A 20,545-nucleotide genomic window follows, 5' to 3' on the forward strand; every position below is an offset into this window, starting at 1 on the left:
AAGAGGTAGACAGAGACCACCTTCCCAAAGACCATGTGTCCAGCTGAACCAGTCTGCCTACATCGTAGGCTGAATTCAGAAATTCAGAAGCTGCATCCTGCCCTCTGGGAGGAGGAACTGTACCTTAGGGGGTGCACACCTTGGAGAAAGCACACACCTCCAGTTTGTTGGACAGCAGCATCAAAAAACCAACCAACCAACCAACATCTTAAAAACATATTTATTTATTTTATGGAGGCATCCTCTGGTAAGTCATAGAAGCTTTTAATGTTTTTTTTTTTTTTTTTTTCCGGTGACATCTGGTTTCTGGTTCTGTCAGATCCCAATCTAGGGACTACAAACTGCTCCAGAGGCGATCTACACCATAACAGCCCCACAAACAAAACCAGAAAGTCCTGGACTTGCTGAAAGTTGATGTAAACCAGTCTAGTCAGTGTGATACTTCCTGTCTCTCCATCTGGGTCAGCAAACCAGCTTCGGATGAATACCTCACTACCCTAACCCACCCTGGCCTTTAGGTAATACCCCAGCCTTACTGGGCTCTAACAATGGCATCCTAATTTTTGCAGGAAGTGGGTTTAGAGGAGAATACATCTCTTGTTCTCAACAAAGGGTTGGAATATTAGGTCTAATGGAACTAACTCCCTGGCAAAGGAGACAAATAAGTACTTATAGAACTTATTGGCATACCAAGATTATGTGGCCTTAAAATATTTGTTTTATCTATGCTAACCAAACAGGTATAATTTATGATTTCATCATTCGATACGCTCCAAGTTTTGTTCTCACCCAGATAAAGAATGCTAAGACCTTACCAAAGATTTCACAGGGACACAGAAGACAAGCAGGGAATGAAGATCCAGCCTGCTGCCATCTTAGGCTCAAAAGCCATCTTATCATAAAGACAAAGAAGGTCCATTCCTATTTAATGATTAAACTTCTGTTTTTCAAGGATTGGGCTATGACTCACCTGTAATCTTAACTACAAATAGTTCAGTACTGCCTGTTCCAGGAATGGCAGTCATGTCTTTGTTTCAAAGAGTTGTTTATAACCATCTTGTTTCAAAAGATTATATGACCACCTTGTTATGACTATGACTACCTTGCTATTCCCATCTTGCAACCATGTCTTTGTTTCAAGAGATCATGAGGGCTGACTTGTTTGCCCTGCTCCTATAACTCCACATATTTTGCCCATCAAATCCCCCATCTGGAAATTCCCTACCCCTGAGCTATGAAAGCCTTATTTTCCTCACATCCAATCTTAAACTTTGCCTTGGGGAGAGGCAGCCTTTATAAACATTTAAAAAAGAAGCCTGCTTTAATGAATGGTAGTCTTTCTCCTCCCATCTTTTGGATTAACACAACTCCACACATAGGCATACACACAAATTTGCATGCACATATGTACTCACACAATAAATATAAAAGAGAGTTCCAACTATATTTCACAATATCTAAATCTAGATGACCCTTCATTTCATTCTGAGAAAGCTCTCCTTTTACTAGTTTGAATTGGATTTTCTGCTACTTACAGCTAATAGATTCTTGGCTTATATAATATCCCAACTCATAGATCTTGACCTTGAAGGCCACCCTTGCTGGTCTTTCAGCTGCTTGAAGGTATAGGTAATGACTACAGGGAACTGCTGTAACATGCCCCAGAATCACCTGTTAGAACCCCCAGAATCCTGCTGTAGTGTGGCGTGTGACCAGACAATCTGTATTTCTAAAAATTCAAAAGCAATACTCAAATCAGTTGGTTTTGGGTATCTAAATATTGTGGTCAGAGCCAGGTGGTGGTGTACACCTTTAATCCCAGGGCTCCAGAGGCAGAGGCAGGCCCGGGCCAGTCTAGTCTACAGAGCAAGTTCCAGGAGAGCCAGGGCTGCACAGAGAAAGCCTGCCTCAAAACAAAACAAAAAAAGAAGAAGGAAGAGAGAAGATTTATTTGGGCTTGCAGCACCAGAGAATTTCTATCTCCATGGCAAAAAAAAAGGAGCATGTGGCAGACAGAGGCTGTTTACTTACAATGGACCAGGAAACAGGGAATGAAGCAGGGGCCAGGGGCTGTATGTAATCTTTAAAGGCCCACTTCTAGTGAACTATCAGTGAGCTGTAAGCTATGGAATCTTTCGGTTCCATATCTTCCACAATATTGCCACCAGCTGTGGAATAAGCATATAAAATAGGAATATTTGACACTCAAGATCATCAAACCATGGCAACCTTGTTGGCCTGGAAGCCACATTTGGAAAACCCACTAGTATAGAGGAATTGCCGACTCCTGAAATGAGGACGCTTGAAATTTTAGTGATCTGAGGTTGATTCAGAGGAGAGGACAGAAGCTAAGTGAAAATGATGCATGCTAGTAAGTTCTATGAGTTCCTCAGGAAAGGTAATTTCCACTTTCAGCTCCCAAAGGGAAGGTATCAAACTTCTATAACTGACATTCTCAGATAACTTCTAAAAATGTCTGCCATGTTTTCCCTTTTCTGTTGTCCCCAGGCAGAACTCAGGGGTCTTACTAAGTCCTGTGTGATCTAGCTCTATTTGGCAAAACAGAAAAGACTTACCTCTCTGTCCTGGTTTGCATTCTATTGCTGTGAAAAATACTGTGACCAAAAGCAACTTGGAAAGGAAAGAGTTTATTTCATCTTAACAGTCCACGCGTCAAAGGCATGACACAGTGACAGTTGGCTACTACTGAAGGAGGTGTCAGAGCAGGGACTCAAGGCAAAAACCTGGAAGCTAAGTCCATGGAGAAACACTGCTTACTGGCTTTCTCTCCATGGATTGCTCAGCTTGCTTTGTTACACAACCCGGTACCACCTACCTGGGGATGGCACTGCCTATATTGGGCTGAACCCTCCCACGTTTTCTCAGTTGTAGTTTCTTCTTCCCAAGTAATGCTAGCTGTGTTGAATAAAGAAAAACCAACCATCACATTTCCCCATGCATGCTCTTGATTCTCTAATTCTGTACACCTATGAGAGTCAAGTGTTGGAGTCTCCTGGGCTTATGCTAACAGAGAATGTTCTGATCTGCTATTCCCCTTGGCTCTTTAAATATCAGAAAATTTTGGTTCTGTGTAGCTCTAAATTATATTTCTCAAGGGCTTATAGGGCTGAAGAAAAAGCTTTACTACCCAAGAGCTCAGAGACTATACTGGAAATTGTGATTACTGTGGTCACAAATGGGGACTCATGGTTCCAAGTTACAAAGCACTGTGACCAAGAAACAAGATAAGAAACTCAACTGCCCTGGAAGGTCACTGAGGTCTTCAAGCTCCAGCAAGAAGAGAGGCAGCTCAGCAAGAAGTGCAGCAAGGGCTAGAGAAGTATCTCAGTGGTAGAATGCTTAGCTAGATGTGCAACACTTCCCCCCACCCCTGCCAAAACATTACAAATCAGCATTTGGGGTTTTAGAGGTTTTGTATATGCAAATCACAAAATCCTAATCCAGAGCCCAGATTCCAGACTTAGGGTGAAAGGAATCAATTCTAGAAGGGCCTGTTACTCTTGTTTTTTGGCAGGTCTCTTGTAGACAAGTCTACCCACTATGTAGCCAAGAATGACCTTGAAATTATAATCCTCCTGCCTCCATCTTCCAAGCACTGGGATTACAGGAATTTCAGTAATGGTGCTGGGGATAGAATCCAGAGCCTCATGCATACTAGACAAGAAATCTACTAACAACTCTACCCCCCCCCCCCCCCAGCCCAAGGCCGTGTTATTCTTTTTTTTTTTTTTTTTTAGATTTTTCGAGACAGGGTTTCTCTGTATAGCCCTGGCTGTCCTGGCACTCACTTTGTAGACCAGGCTGGCCTCGAACTCAGAAATCCACCTGCCTCTGCCTCCCGAGTGCTGGGATTAAAGGCGTGCGCCTCCACGCCCGGCTATGGCCGTGTTATTCTTAACAGTTTCTCAGAAGGTAGTGTTATATTGAAAACACATTTTGCTTGCTCATGATTCCATTTGTCCTTTAGCCATCTCAGTGAACACAGGGTGTCTGTGAGAGACATAAAACTCAAGAGTCCCTTCATGAAAATAGGACATTCTCTCCCTGAGAGTCCAGTGTCTGTGGAAAGTTTGGATCCTTGAAGTTTCCGTGTGTACAGGTCACATATCATTTCTGATTCCTGGAGAAGGTTTTGTACAGAAGACCCAAGACTGACTTCTCTGAGTTTCATACTCTGGTGCTAGCCATGTAGGTGGTAGGAATAAGACATCTGTTCACTGTGAGTCCTGGTCCCTAGCATCTAGTAGACTTGGAGTGGAATGTCATCTCAGCACATGATGGACTTCCTGGAAGTTCCCAAGCCTGAGGTAGGCTCTCTCTATTGTCAGTAGACCCTCCAATGGTCCAGGGTCATTTTCACTCCAGCTTCTTAGTAGAGAATGGAACAAAAAGCTCAGACTTCCCATTCTTAGGGCTCCATCCCTGTTTTCCAGAACTGTTCCCCTCCAGTGTTTGGGAATTAAGGTCTGAAATGCCCAGAAAGTTTGGCAGGGAAGTAGAAGAAAGGACATCATTCATATTTTATGATGCCATAACTGAATGGCTAGAATAACAGTCCAGTGGGCTGAGCACACTTAAGAAGTATACCCATTGTGTGACTACTTGAACACAGGTTTATTTTTCTGTCTTAGAACACTCGGAGCCAAGGAGCTCCTTCATGACAGGTGGGTACTACACTGTATGTGACTAGTCAAGTTTCTAGGCTGCCTTTGAGTTTGTAGTCTTTAGCATGTGGCTGCCATGAACATTCTGTTGTGATCTGGGTTTGAGGACAAAAAGAAAGGGAGTTTTTCCTGACCAGGCCTGGAATGATACCAGTTCTTCCATTAGCCACCCAGCCGTGTTCAACTGCAAGGGAGGCTGAGAGGTGTGCCCAGCAAGGAGAGGGGACCAGAGTTGGGTGGTCACGTAGTAGCCTCTATTTTGGTAGATGTGTTTGAAATCCTCCTCAACTTGACTTTTATAAGGAACTTCAAGATTGTATGAACAATCTTCAACCTAAGCCTTGTTTCCTGAGTCAGAAGCGGTAATATACAGTGACAGTTGGCTACTACTGTTTACTGCTTGGTTCTGACTCATTATTTACAAAGAAACCGCAGTGTTGGCATTCCTCCAGAGTCTTGTGGGAGGGAGTTTGAGGCAGAGAGCAGAAGTATTTGATTTGCTAGTTAGGGCTTTGAGACACTGTCCCCTGCCCCAGCGCTTTCTTCTTGCTCACTTCAAGAGCAAACTTCTTTTTTCAAAGATTAGTTTTTAAATTGTGTGTATGTGTGTGTGTGGGTGTATTTGCAGGAGAGTGCAGGTACTGTGGAGGCCAGAGGCATCAGATACCCTGAAGCTGGAGTTATAGGAGCTGTGAGCCACTCAGTGTGGGTGCTGGAAATCAAATTTACAGCCTCTGCAAAAGCAGTACTCATTCTTACCCACTGAGCCATCGCTCCAATCCCCTCCCCACCTCCAACCAGACTGTGCAAAGCACTGCTGGGCTTCAAAACTTCCTACTACTTCCTCCTCCTCCTCTTCCTCCTCCTCCTCCTCTCCCTCCTCCTCCTCTCCCTCCTCCTCTCCCTCCTCCTCTCTCTCCTCTCCCTCCTTCTCCTCTCCCTCCTTCTCCTCTCCCTCCTTCTCCTCCCCCTCCTCCTCCTCCCCCCTCCCCCTCCTTCTCCTCCTCCTGTGTGTGGGCTCTTTTGCTGCTAGAGGTTGCCATGTGAACAACTCCAGCTGAGGAAAGGAGATGTCTTCTCTCTGGGGTTCTGAAGCTTTGTATCCCTGCTTAAAAGAAAAGAGGAAGCCAGGAGCAGGGGCTTACACGTGTGATCTTAGAATTTGGTAACCAGAGGCAGGAAGATTGCCTCAAATTCAAGGCCACCATGGCTACAAAGTGAGGCCTTGTCTGTAAAGGGGAAGAAGGAAAGAAAAAATAGGGAGCGTAGGGACTTGGTAGTCTGCTCAATATTTCACCTATTGCCCTTTCTTTTACTGAGGACAAACATGGGTAACACACACACACACACACACACACACACACAGAGTTTTCTTTATCCACCTGCTAACAGTGCTAACAGACATTGCTTTGGTTGCTGTGATTAGTGTTACTGTGCACCGCGGGTGGACACATTCCTTTGCCTTGCTGATTCCCTTGAATGCATGCTGGTGGTGGGGATGCTGGCTCACATGGTATTCTAGATTTGGTTTTCTTTAATGAACTCCATGCTCTTTTCCATAATGGCTGTATTAATTTACCTATCCTACAACACTACTTGAGGGTCCCTCTTCCTTGCAACTTCACCAATATTACTTTTTATCTCTTTTTGTATAATAACTGTGCTAATCAACTTTCCATTGCCCATCTCAACTTCCTGTAAGAGGAAGAGATGTGTATTTTGGTTCATTGTTTCAGAGGTGTCGATTCCTGGTCACTTGGTCTTGTTGTTTTAAGCTTGTGGCAGAACAGGGCAGCATGGTGGGAGCCCATGAGGACAGGGTCTGTTTACTTACTTCATGGTGGCCAAAAAGCAAGGAGAAAGAAGAGGCTGGGGTCCCAATACTCAGTCCAGGACAGGTTTCCAGTTACTTTTTTTTGTCCTCTAGACCCTGCTTCTAGGCCTCATAAGTTCCTAGCAGGTTAAAGGCCGGCAGCCAGGCTTCCAGCACATGTGTCTTAGTGGTACTTAGATCTAAACCAGAGCACACAGTTTCTAGTTTTTCTTTTGTTTTTAGAGACAGGGTTTTTCTCCATGTAGCCCTGGCTGTCCTGAAGATCAGGCTGGCCTTGAACTCAGAGATCTGCCTACCTCTGCCCCCTGAGTGTTGGAATTAAAAGTATGCACCACCATTGCCCAGCTTGTAGTACCCATCTTAACTGAACTGATCATTGTAGTTTTGATGTGTTTCCCTTGTGACTGTGACATTAGCAGTATCTCCATAAATTTGTTGGCCATTTGCATATCTTCTTTTGAGAAGAAACTACTCAGATTATTTGCCAATTTTACATTGTATGGTTTGTTTTTATGCTTTTTCTGCTGGCTTGTTGAGTTCCTTACATATTCTAGATGTTAATCCCTTGGTAAAGGATTAATTAATTAATTTCCCTCACTTTGTAGGTTGTCCCTTAAGTAAAATTACCTTTGTTGTGCAGAAGGCACACACGGAGATGGCACAATAGGGCCCATTGTCTTGACAATTTTCAAGCATCTGATAGATCAAGCAAAGCAATCATCATTCAGAGCCTGCCCCCGCCTCTCATGTGTGTGTGTGTGTGTAAGTCAGTAAAGTAGAGATGATCCTCAAAGTCACAATAGAAACAAGCTGATAGGTATCTTGGTTGCTAGAGGCTGCTAGAGGCCTAACTCATTGTTTAAAAAGGTAGGAAACTAGGAAACAGGAATTAAAGATTGTCCTGTGTCCTGATCAGCAAATTCCCTTATCAGATTACTCCAGGTCACCAATGACATAAAAATGATAGTATTAAAGCTACCATGATGCATTGATTCAGAGCTCATGTAACCAAGAAATGTCTCTATTCCTTCATGGCTACCAGTGTCACTGACATCATGTGACTGCAAAAATGCAGTGGCCTTGCCAAAAACCAAACATAAAACAACAACAACAAACTCAAACCAAAAACCTAAACTTGAACATGTTCGTTCCTCTTGGGAAATCCTGGCAAATCCAGTGGTCATCTCAGTGCACTGTCCAGCTCTTCCTACAGCCTGAAAGATCTTTCACATGCATTACAAGTTCATGACATGGCATATACCTATGATCCTAGCTACTCAGGAAGCTGAGGCAGGCCTGGTCCAGAAAGAGATGGATGACTAAAAAGGGTCTATTAGGAAGGGAGAGACTATGACTGGGTGAGCAGAGGGCCTGTAGTAATAAGACAGCTCTATGCCCTGGATCTGCCTGCCTCGGTCCAGGGGACAGTCACCATGGCCAGCATCTGAGGGGTGTGTGCCACTGGGAAACTCATTTCTGCTCTGGGCATCATTTCCTCAGTGTGAATGAGGAAGATGACTCAGCTGTGTTTGTAGCTGCTGTTCCTAGAATGCCTCTGCCTCCCCTTCCCTCAACCCCCACACCTCCACATGTGTGTGTGTGTCTGTGCGGCGTGCGTGTGCTCGGGGGCCATATACCTTGTTTTTTGAGATAGATATTTTCCACTGGGATTTAGGGATTGACAATTAGGCTAGACTAGCTGGCTAGTGAACCCCAGGGATCCATCTGTCTCTGCCTTCCTTATACTGCAATTTTAAACCACTGCCATGCCTAGTTTTTCTTTTAAACATGTATGTGGGGAACTGGACTGAGGTCCCCATGCATGAGCTGTAGGCACTTTGAGCTGTCTCCCTACTCTGGATGCTCCCTTCCTCCCTCCCTGCTTACAAGTCTCTGCCTTACAAACATTCTCAGATCAGGTCCCCAGGTCCCCACATGTCCTCAGACAATTTTCAGGGGCTATACAAGGACTCATTACATTTCATAATAACATCAGGACATCACTTGTCTTGCTTCATATTTTTTTTTATGAATTCTGTTCCCCAGAAGCCACATGGCCTAGGACATTGCAGCCATTCAAACAGTTTTAAGGAAAGCCTCTTGTGTTTTGTTGAGCTAGACCACCCAGAGGATTTGCCGCTATGTAGAACAGCATTATTCTTCATGCTAAGAAATAGTGGAAAATGACTCTAGACACAAGAGTGGTGCATGTATGAAGGATGGCTCAGTGGCTCAGAACACTGGCTGTTCTTCCAGAGGGGCCTGGGTTTGGTTCCTGGTACCCACATGGTAGCCAATAACCATCTGTAATTCTAGTTGTAGCAGATACAATGTCCTCTTCTGGTCTCCATAGGTACCAGGCATACACATGGTACCATGTATTCACAGGTATACATGCAGACAAAACAAATATCATATTCAAAATTAAAATTTAAAAAAGCCTTTCAGGACTTTTTAAGAGCATGAAGAAAGCCAGGTATGGTGGTGATCTCTTGGAATCTCAGCTCTCAGGAGGCTTAAACAGGAGACTGTTATAAGTTTGAGGCCAACATGGCTGGGTATATATTGAATAATAGAGAGCTATATAAAAAAGACTGTCATATATATACACACACATATATGACACAAATATATACATGTATATATAATGTATATATAAAATGTGTGTATAATATATACATGCATATGTATATATTATATGTATGTATTTAAGTGTAAAGGGTTCCTATGACAAAACATCTAAGAACTGGTGGCAACAAGATATAGCTGCTCCAGCCTCAGTGATGGCCTATTCCAGCAGGTGGCCAGCCTGGGTTATACAGTGGAACTCTGTCCAAAGGAAGGAAGGAAAGGGAGGAGGGAGGGAGGGAGGGAGAGGGAGAGGGAGAGGGAGAGGGAAACAGAGCAAGGCTGTATAGGTAGCTCGGCATTCAGTTCCTTCCCAGTTCACCCCTCTTCACAGCAATCAGTACAAAACACCAACTTAAAGCAGTTACCAGACCCCTTTTCTAGAATGGCTGTCCTGTGTGTGGTTGGCACTGTTGTGTCAATGCCAGGGACAATTGGAGGCTGAGGGAGCACTTAGAGCTGAGTATCCACCATGGAATGGGAGGATGGCAGGTGATCTCAGTCTCCTTAGATAGTGACACTGTCCTCATGAGTCTAGAGGCCCTGGTGGCATTAAGGGCTCTCCTTAGAAGTGCCCATCTGGTAGAGGGTATTGTAGCTGGTCTACCCATACTGGCTGAGGGTTGGAATGTGTGAGGCAGGCCAGCAGGGAGGACCGCTCAGCTTGGCTGGGCCAGGCAGGGTTTTGGGCACCAGAGGGCATGTGTGTTAAGGCAACAATGACCTGAAGAGCCACAAGAAGCAGTCCCAAGGTTGCTGTTGAGCTGAGGCAAAGAGCAGGTCATGGGTGTAAAGGCAGGAGCCAGAAAAAGGGAGGGATCTCTTTGCAAGCCTCAGCCCTAGCCAGGTGCGGATGAGCCCCACATTCTCAGTGTTTAGGGTAGATACAGGGGTAGGAGAAAAATCCTGATTCTGCTGTGTCTCTGGCCTTAACTTTGGGACTGAGCTTGAGGCTTGGCCAGTTGCAAAGAAGTCTGGAAACAAACCTAAGGAAGGAGGAAGGGGTTGCTTATAAAAATTCCTGCTGGGCAGTGGTGGGTCACACCTTTAATCCCAGCACTTGGGAAGCAGAGGCAGGCGGATTTCTGAGTTCGAGGCCAGCCTGGTCTACAGAGTGAGTTCCAGGACAGCCAGGGCTGCACAGAGAAACCCTGTCTCAGAAAACAAACAAACAAACAAACAAACAAACAAACAAACATTCCTAATGCAGTGCTGGCACACCCAACACAATGAAGGCCAGTTTTTTTTTTTTTTGAAAAGTTAAAAATTCCTTAATTTTTTATTCCTGGTACCACTACCACAATATACAGGGCAATATACCTGATGTAATGAAAAGAAAAAGAAAAAGACAAAGCTACAACAGATAAAAGACCTCAGGAATGTACATCTAATTGACACTACATTGCATTAATCAATAGCTGCACTTTTTGCAAACTGTGGCTATGACAGTCCTGAACAAGAAGGGTTTCCTGTTTAAGCTGCAGTAACTTTTCTGACTATGGATCATCGTTCCTTCTGTGGCAGATTTTTACAGTTCCTCTAATGCATTTGGGACGACTGTCTCAAAGTAACCTGCAGCTTTCCTGACAACTCCTCGCTCTCTCTCCTGCTAAGAACTGTAGCCGTTTCTGTTTTATTTTAAAACCTGCTACCATATCCACCACTTCCACCTCCAGATCCATAGCCACCACCATAGGGACTGCCTGAGCTTCTTCCACCAAAACTGCCCCCCTTCATGGGTCCATAATTTGACTGTTGCTGTCCACTATAATTTCCAAAGTCATTATAGTTTCCACCACCACCATAGTTACCTCCACCAAAATTTCCTCCTTCATTGTAACCATCATAGCCTCCTCCTCCACCACCATATCCACCACCCTGGTTTCCATAGCCTGGTCCACCACCTCCATAACCTCCTCTACTGCTGTAACCAGGACCACCACCATAGTTGCCACCATCACCTCCAAATCCATTATATCCACCATCACCACCTCCATAACTACCTCTGCTGCCACCACCTCCACCACCATAGCCACCTCTTCCACCAAAGTTTCCTCCACGACCAAAGTTTCCTCCACCACCTCCAAAGTTTCCTCCACGGCCCATAAAGTTGCCAGATCCACCTCCACGACCTCTCTGTGATCCAGCAGACTGCATCTCTTGTTTAGAAAGGGCCTTTTTCACTTCACAATTATGCCCATTAATAGTGTGGTATTTCTGAACAACAATTTTATCAACTGTGTCATGATCATCAAAGGTTACAAAAGCAAATCCTCTCTTTTTCCCACTCTGCCTGTCTTCCATAACCTCTATGGTTTCAATCTTGCCATACTTTTCAAAGTAGTCTCTCAGGTTATATTCTTCCGTATCCGGATTCTTTAATACCACCAACAAAAATTTTCTTCACCGTTAAATGGGCGCCAGGCTTTACAGAATCCTCTCTAGAAACAGCTCTCTTTGGTTCCACCACACGCCCATCAACCTTGTGTGGCCGAGCACACATTGCAGCATCCACCTCTTCAACACAAGAGTAGGTCACAAAACCAAAGCCTCTGGAACGTTTTGTTTGGGGATCTCTCATTACCACACAGTCTGTAAGTGTGCCCCATTTCTCAAAATGTTCTCTTAAGCTATCATCTGTGGTTTCAAAGCTCAGACCACCAATAAACAGCTTCCTCAGCTGCTCTGGTTCTTTTGGATCATGGCCCTCCTCCCCCCGGCGGCGGCGGCGGCGGCGACGGCCGGAGTCAGGCTGGGGGCGACCGGGCGGCGGTTTTACCTCCATTTTGAGACCGGACTCGCCTCTTCCAACTCGAGTTCAATATGGCCAGTTGTTTTCTTATGATGATTTTGATTTTTTATTTTTGAGAGAGAGTCTAACTGTGTAGTCCTAGCTAGCCTAGAACTCACTATGTAGACAAGACTGGCTCCAAACTCACAGAGATCTGCCTACCTATGCTTCCTGGGTACCTCAATTAGTGGCCTATGCCACTACTCCCAGCACATGGTTTTGATTCTTATTAAAAGAACAAGGTCTGGGGCCTGGAGGCCTGTCCCTCTAACCTACATCAACGACCCTGTATCTGACCTTCATCCCCCTCTGCAGGACTATGAGACAGCAGGTAGATTGGGGGAAGGGCTCTTACACCTGCTTCACATCGTGACCAGTGTGTAGAACAGAGGCTTCCTGTGCAGTGCTTCAGCTTTGCCTCTTGAACCTGCTTTTCAGCAGAAGCCCTAGGACTGATGCAGCCTGCTGGGCTTTCACCCGGAGCACTACTTCTGCTGTCAGCTAACAAAGGGTCTGGATGTAGCAACTGCTCCCTCTCCTTATCGATGATCAGCTGTGAGACTTAAGACCTTACTTCCTGTCTCTGAGCCTCAAGTGTCCTCTTGGTATTTAGCTCTGCCTGCTGGTGGGAACTGTTCTATGAGCATTTTTAGTGGGATTCCCAGAGAAGCAGAGAGGGAGTAGTTCTGAGCAAGCCATGCATGGATACAGGCAGTGCTAAAACCTGGTGAAGGGCCCATCCCCACTCCAACACTGCCCAAAGGCAGAGGGACCATCCTGGGCAGAGGGTGTGAGGGAAGCTTAGGGCTGCCCAACTCCCCCGAGAGGAGACCCTCCCTCCCGCCAGCCCAGCTTCCTCTAAGTCATGCAAGAGCTTGGCGGGCTGTCCAGTGGCAGCTGCCTTGACTCACCCATGCTCCTGTATCCCCAACAAGCTCATTTGTTCACTAGACTTGGGTGGCACTGTTTCTTTGGTCTTTTGCCAGTTCCTTATCTGGGGTTAGTAGACATTCCCTCCCTCATATCTCCCCAAGAAAACCCACACAATACCAACCCTATTTGGCAGATGACGAAGCTGAACTTCAGAGAGGGAGGGTCACTTGTTCAGGGTTGCACAGTACATCAATGTTAGAGCCAGAATTCAACCCTGAATTTTCAACCCTGAGTTTTTGGACCTGCTTTGGAAGGCTGGTACTGTGGTGAGTAACTGCAGCCAGGAAAGGGGATACAAGGCCAAGAGGCCTCACTTGGAACCTGTTGGCCCAACTTTGCAGTCTGCCCACCCCTTCCTGTAGCCCATCCATTCCCAGCTGTCTGTACTTTAGAGCAAAGATTCTCATGCTTTCTAACACCACAACTCTTTAATAGAGTTCCTCATGCAGAGGGAACACCTGCCATAAAGTTATTCTGTTATTTCATAACTAATTTTGCTATTATGAATCATAATGTAAATATCTGATTTGCAGGATATCTGATATGTGACCCCAAGAGGATCATGACCCACAGATTAAGAGCCACTGCTCTTGTGCGGTCACAGCCAAGGATTCAGTGAGGGCCAGAAGCCACAAATCCTAAGGACTCCATCAGCAATGCTCATCCCTGCCAGCCCCAGACTGAGCCTCCCTGTGTCTCTCCCAGAGACTGCACTCTGGCAGTCTAAAGAACATTCCTTGGTGCTCCAAGTACCACAATCATGAGAGCTTGCCTAGTTGAAGGTTCAAGCAGTGGAGTTTGTGAATTTACTGCTGTTCTTAATTTAGGCTATCATCCACTCATTGCTGTGCAAACATTGGATCCCACAGTTAGGGGTCAGTTCAAAGCTGTGTGAGTAGTTGCCTTCAGGTTCCCTGGGACCTCAGGCCTCCTCTCTAAGTTACCCAAGTAGAAATCACAAGGCTGGGAACACTGCTCCATACACATCAGCCAGACTTTCCAACCCCAATGGAATGATGGTCCAACTCCTTTCCCCACATCAGACCTAGTTCACTGATCCACCAACATTACTGCCTAGCCACAAATGAACATTTGTGGGTGTCATCACTCATGCACCTGCACAGCTAGGCCACATCTGTCCTTGCAAGCCACATGTCCTAGATCTTGGGTACACTGGTACCAGAGTAGTGGGCTTGGCTGCCAGCCAATAGTGACACATGTTGAGTGGAAGGATGAAACTTGATGAAAGTGGTGGGTGGGGTCACTCTAGGAGGCAACACAGAGGGAAGGAGAGAATCTGGCTTGGATTTTTTTTTTTTTAATTTATACTTTCACAGAGCACACATAACCACATAAAATCAAATATTTTTAAATGGATATGCAGATCAGTATAAAATCCAAAAAAAGAAAAATCCCACCATGAACTCTGATCAACTAATTGTAATAACTATGTCAAGACACTTAAGAAAAAATATTCCTTTTTAATTTTTTTCTTTTGGTTTTTCAAGACAGAGTTTCTCTGTATAGCCCTGGCTGTCCTGGAATTCACTTTGTTGACCAGGCTGGCCTCAAACTCAGAAATCCGCCTGCCTCTGCCTCCCAAGTGCTGGGATTAAAGGCGTGCGCCACCATGTCCAGCTATATTTTTTCATTTTTATTGGTTATTTTATTTATTTACATTTCAAATGTCCCCCTTCCCAGTTTCCCCTCCACAATCCCCCATTCCCTCTCCCCTCCCCCTGCCTCTATGAGGGTGCCCCCTCACCTGCTCACTCACTCCTGCTTCAGCGGCCTTGCTAGCATTCCCCTACCCTGGCAGCATCCACAGGACCAAGGGGCTCCCCTCCCAGTGATGCCAGATAAGGCAATCTTCTGCTACATATCCAGCTGGAGCCATGGGTCCCCCAATGTACTCATACTCTTTGGTTGGTGGTTTAGTCCCTGGGAGCTTTGGGGGATATTGTTGGTTGATATTATTGTTCTTCCTATGGGGTTGCAAACCCCTTCAGCTTCTTCAGTCTTTGCCCTAACTTCTCCATTGGGGTCCTTGCACTCAGTCCAATGTTTGGCTGTGTGCAACCATATCTGTATTGGTCAGGCTCTGCCAGTGCCTGGCTTGGATTCTGATCCTAACAGGTTTCATGGGCAGAGATGGAGAAATTGATTTCTCCATCTGAAGCTTTCTCCGATTTCTGAAGCTCTTGTGCCTGGCCTGGCTGGTGGCCATGGCATCCCCACTGCTGCTCTAGTTCTTCCAGGGCTGGCCTCCAGCTCACATTTCTGCTCTGTGATGTGGGTACCTCTCCTGGGCTCTGTTCCCAGGTGTTTCTATCTTATGGCCTAGATTGTTGTCTCTGAGCCACAGCTGGGGGCCAGGTGCTGTGTTCAGCACTTAAAATAACCCCTCAGGACTTCATAGCATCTACAGAATTTTAGATGCTGCTACTCCACCCCCATTCCGTTTTGTACCTGGAAAAGACACGGTCTATTCAGAACAGGCAAAGCAGTGGGGCTAGGATGCAGGCTGGCTGACTCCAGTCTGTGTTAACTGCCTCTTTGGAAGGGGCTGGGTGTCATCAGGGAAGGGGTGGACAGATTGTGCATGACTGTGCAAAAGGGTTACAGGATCCCTTAGATCCAAATCCATCTCTGCCACAATCAGGCTGTTTGGCCCTGGCTGTGACCTGCTTCTTCTTTAAGGGACAATTTGCTCTGAGGACCATTATCAGGCTGATATTAAACCAGAGCCCAGCATATAGCATGTACCCACTGATGGCAGCTGACATGGCTATTGCAAACTACTGGTTATTCATCCATTCATATATTTGCAAAGACAAATGAATGACCAATTTTTTTTTTAGTTGTGATAACCAATTACTGAACACCTACCATGAATTAGCACCGTGAAGTGGAAGTTTCTGGATATGTCAGCTGATACAGACTCATGTGGTGTTTTGCTAAGATAGACTCACATGGTGTTTTGCTGAGGCAAGACCTGTGGGAGAACAGGTGATGTTTGGAGAGAGTATAAATAGGACTCAATGGACAGTGATGGCAAGCTTGCATAGCTAGCTTAGCAACACTTCATTGGGCTCCCGCCTTCCTCTTTGTTAATCTTCACTTCGATATAAGAAGCACCTCAGAGAACGTCTCCTGGCATCTCGGCTGGTCCTGGTCATTCCTGCTGACTTGTGATGATAAGGCAGAGACCTGGTGGTTTCTGTTGGATCTTGCCACCATTGCTGATTTGTGTTGGGTATCCTGACACTGCTGAACTGGACTACTGGTATCCCAACAGAGATTGAAATTGTCCCAAGAAACTACTACTAAACAGGTCCACATCCCCTTGTCCTACTTAGCATCTTTTCTCCTCTACCTTTGGATGCTAGAAGGCGGGGAGGTCAAAGCATTTGAAAACACTTATTAAAGTAGGTTTAAAAAGTCTAAGCCTACAGGACCATGCTGGGTCCTTGTAACTACTTGGGAGAGTTGAACATCTGTCCATCAGAGTTCCCCTGATTTGTTCTGGACTTTCTTCCTACAACTCTTTGCTCAGAGGTGCTCCCAACAGAATGAGGTCCCTGTACTCTCATGTTCTCCTTTGTGTCTTTGTCACCAGGAATGTCTCTATGTAGTGATGCCTCCATGGGGCTACAGTTTGTTCTCACAGCTTCAGATAAAAGTTGCATTTAGTGAGGCTATGGATATGTCAACTTATAATGGAAGATCCAAATGGGCTCTCTCAGTGTGTGGCTGTTCTGCATGGTAAAGTGTGGCTAGTGCGTTCTGTCCCCAGGGTGTGGCTCTTTCTTGTGTACATGAAGCTCCACTATGTCTGCAGTTCAGTTAGAAGAGAAGGAAACTTTTATGCTTATATCCTATTGGCTAGAATTTTGTCACACAGCTATTTCTAGCTGCAAGGGAGGGCAGGAAGTATAGTGTTTTCTTTTTTATAAAGCCTGGAATTTCTTACAGTGAAAGAGAAAGAAGAGGAATCTCAAAACCTGTGACCCATAGCCTCTCTTGGGGAGGGAATGTTAGAAGCACAGAAGTCCCTGAGTAGTGTACAGTACCCTTACGTGTTCATGTCTGTGTGCTGGTCTCTCTCCCTCTGTGTTGTGTGTCTGTCTGTCCATGTGTATGTGTAGGATTAACTGACTCTCTTCTTCCTAGAAGGATCCTTCATGAGGGTAGGGACCTGGGCTCTCAGGGATTTTGCTTCAGTGGGCACTGGGCTGGCATAGATGGTTTCCCTGCTGCTGCCTCTGCCCAATTAGTTCTCTCTTCAGGGAGAAACAACTTTCAGCTACAGTTTTACAATGGTAGGGATTGAACCTGGGCCTCACAAGTGCAAGGCAAGCACTCTACCACTAAGCTACATCCCCTAGGTATAGCTCTTCTTACAAGTCCAATGTTTGCAGGAACTCCCACATATTAGATGAATCAGCAAATGCATTTTGCAGATCAAATGCAAGAGGCAACTCACCCAGGTTCCCACAACTAACAAGCACATAAGGGGAACTCACCTATCTTATACTACTTTGCATCCCAGGAGGAGTGACAAAACAGAGGCCACTTGGGCCTGTCCATAGGACACTGGATACCCTGGGATGGAAGGTCACTTACAGGTAGGCCCAGATAAGGCAGCCTACTCTCCAGAGACTTGACCAACTATGCCTTGTACCCTTAAAGATCCCACAGTTGAAGTGTCTCTAGGAGACCACTGCAAAGATTCTCAGAGGGTAAGGGGAGGCAGGTCAATTCGGGGCTCAGGAGACTTTCTGATGGGCAGACCTAGAGACAGAATGACAAGTAATGAGTTCTCCACCTTCTGAGGAAGGGAAGCAGAGATAGAGAGTGACAGATGAGGGCTCTGCCTGACAACCAGAAAGCAGGCCAAGAAGCTATAGCAAGAATCAGAGGAGGTGTCACTGTACACTTTAGTGCTCATGACCTTTGCACTGAGTATGTGGGACCCCAGGAGCTACAGCAGTTTTTGCTTTGCTTGATCTACAGTGTCCATGCACCTTGAGGGCTGGGCTAGAGTTTTTTCAAGTCTGGTGATAGGATCTAAGGTTGGCACCAATGACTTCTGTCATTTAAAGTTGCCTTGGCCCTTTATCCCTGCAAGCAGTCTTAGTTCATCCAGTTACAAAAATAAACTCTAAGGATAAAAAAAGAAAAAAGTAGAAGTGAGTCACAAGACAAAAGAAAATGAATTAGAAAAACATTTGTGATTCATAGCTTCGGATTTCAACAGGCATCTGTTTGGTTCCTAAATACTCTCCCGTAGGAAACCTAAAACAGACGAGGAACAGAGGTCACAGGAGAAACCTGCAATAGCTTCCAAGTGTTTGCAAAGATGCTTGGGATCCTTTGTAATCAGGCTAAGGTAAGTGGCAGCGGTGAAGGCCAAATGGGTGACAGACTGGGTGTGTAAATGGCTGAACTGAGGACAAGAAGAGAATTGAAAGGATTACTGTTCACCTTTCCTGTCCTCATATATTTAAGCACAACAAAATACAGCACACGTCTCCCTAGCCCTGGGATGAAAGTATTACAGCACAGGTGAGTTCCCTCACACCTTTGTACTCCTTAGTGGTGGGAACCTAGGCAGAAATGCCAGGGAATCCTAGTTCTGGGCAAGAACTGGAAAGGGAATTCTCTTTTCTTTCCTTCCTTCCTTTTTAAATTTTATGTTTTCTTCCTTTCTCTTTCTTTCCATCCTTTCCTTCTTCCTTCGTTCTTCCTTACAACTTTCTTCTTCTCCTCCTATGGCCAGGCTCTGGTGACAGTGGCAGCTGAGGTTGCTGCCTACTTAGAGACTGCAGTCAAAACCCTGAAAGAGGTGGGGGTGGGATGATTTCCCAGTAAGTCAGCTGGGCTGTGAACCCATGTGTGTTGAGGTGGGTACTGGGGCTTTCTTCTGCTGGCAGGTTAGGAGGGGAGCCTCAGAAACTGGAAGGTGCCAGGGAGGCTGATAACAGGGAGGAGATAGGGAAGCAGCTTCCTGAAGAGTCTGTGAACTAACTCCGTGGCTCACTGCTGAGTTACATGGAGATCTGACAGGAATTAGCACTGTGAACATTCAGCCAAGTCTTACAAGACAGACCACTTCCATACCTCCCACAATGTGTGGGGCAGATCCAAACGGCACAGAAAAGGCTGCCAACCCAACTGCCAATGGAATCAATGACCACAGAATGGAGGAGCTTGTGGCATAAGCTAACCAGGTTTTGTTTTTCTGGTTAGGAAATACCAACCCTCTTTGTGGAATTTAATAAAGACTCAAGTTCTGTAATATAGTATTCAAATGTTCAGGACAGAATCCAAAATCACTCAGCTTTTTATCTCTGCGACACATACCACAAACCTTTAGGGGCTAGCTTCTACCAACCAGTACATCCGGAACATGATGAGATAAGATAATCTCAACATGCAGAGGTTAAGAAAATAGACTGAAAAAAAAAAAAGGAGTAGAGAGGCGCTCACTCCCCTCAGCCTCAGGTGACTTAAGGGTGTTGAGGCTCCATGACAAAATGTATTCCAAGCAGTAAGGGTATATATTTTTATAGAGATAAAAATTCCTGTGGCATAAAATGAGCCATTTAAACCTAGCATAGCCCAGTACATATAGCCTAGTATACAGTGCTATATAAACACCACACCTCTGCAGCCCCAGCAGCCATTAGGTTCTACTTCCTATTTCACCTCCTGTCAGACCCTGGCAACATTATTGAACGTCTCTTTCTGTAGATTGACCCATTCTGGTCATTTTATATTGGTAAAATCATACACTCTGTGTGTGTGTGTGTGACTTGTTTTTGCAGTTACCTGGAGTTAGGAAACAGTCTTAAAATCATATGAAGTGAGGTTGGGGTAGTCAACTTCTCGCCACCCAAGCCTAAAGACCTGAGGTCCGCTCCCCCAGAGAGTACAAAGATAAACATTTAAAAATTGCTCCTATTCTTAAGTTGTAGATAAAAAAACAAACCAATCAAGCACAGTACTAGCCGTTGTTGCATGCTTTCTGTGTCTATTGAGAGGATCATGCCATTTCCCCTGAGGAAACATTAGCACGGTATGTTAGTTACACTGGCAGACCTTGTGTTCAATCACCCTTTCTGTGAGAAACTTTCTTGGTCACAGTGCTAATCCTTTTGATAAGTTGTTAGACTTGCTTTCCAGATTTTTGTTTTGTTTTGTTTTGTTTTTTGAGACAGGGTTTCTCTGTATAGCCCTGGCTGTCCTGGAACTCACTTTGTAGACCAGGCTGGCCTGGAACTCCACCTGCCTCTGCCTCCCGAGTGCTGGGATTAAAAGTATGCGCCACCACGCCTGACACTTTCCAGATATTTTGTGGAGAAATTTTGGAATCAATGTTTGTGAGGGATATTGGCCTGTTTCTGGGCACTTACCTATTGTCTGATTTGGACATCACTATATTAGCCATATACAAAGTGCTAGGAATTATTACTATTAATTATTTTCTCTATTTGAAAATTATTTTTGCTGAGTTGTAGAGTTTTTTTTTTTTTTTTTTACATTTTTTGGCTACTGTGTCCTTGAATCAGACTTGATTTGCAAATGTTTTCTCATATTTTATAACTTCAATTTTCTTTTTAAGTTTTAAAAAATCATGCGTATGGGTGATTTGCCTTCATGAATGTCTGT

At 45.2% G+C, this 20,545-nt stretch overlaps 1 long non-coding RNA gene and 1 pseudogene across 2 annotated transcripts; one reads left to right on the plus strand and one right to left on the minus strand.

Moving 5' to 3' along the window:
- Positions 1-298: 298 nt before the first annotated feature.
- Positions 299-19,011, plus strand: LOC147005761 (uncharacterized). 2 transcript variants are annotated; one of them, XR_015046040.1, is made up of 3 exons: positions 299-518; positions 16,847-16,940; positions 18,165-19,011. It is a non-coding gene; the product is annotated as an uncharacterized LOC147005761 (long non-coding RNA). The 2 variants fall into 2 exon arrangements; XR_015046038.1 differs by lacking the exon at positions 299-518 and adding an exon at positions 15,892-16,205.
- Positions 10,458-11,932, minus strand: LOC147005762 (heterogeneous nuclear ribonucleoprotein A3 pseudogene; annotated as a pseudogene).
- Positions 19,012-20,545: the final 1,534 nt, after the last annotated feature.

This window comes from Mus caroli, unplaced genomic scaffold (genome assembly GCF_978045245.1).
Source record: "Mus caroli unplaced genomic scaffold, Mus_caroli_1 scaffold_2, whole genome shotgun sequence".
NCBI lineage: Eukaryota > Metazoa > Chordata > Mammalia > Rodentia > Muridae > Mus > Mus caroli.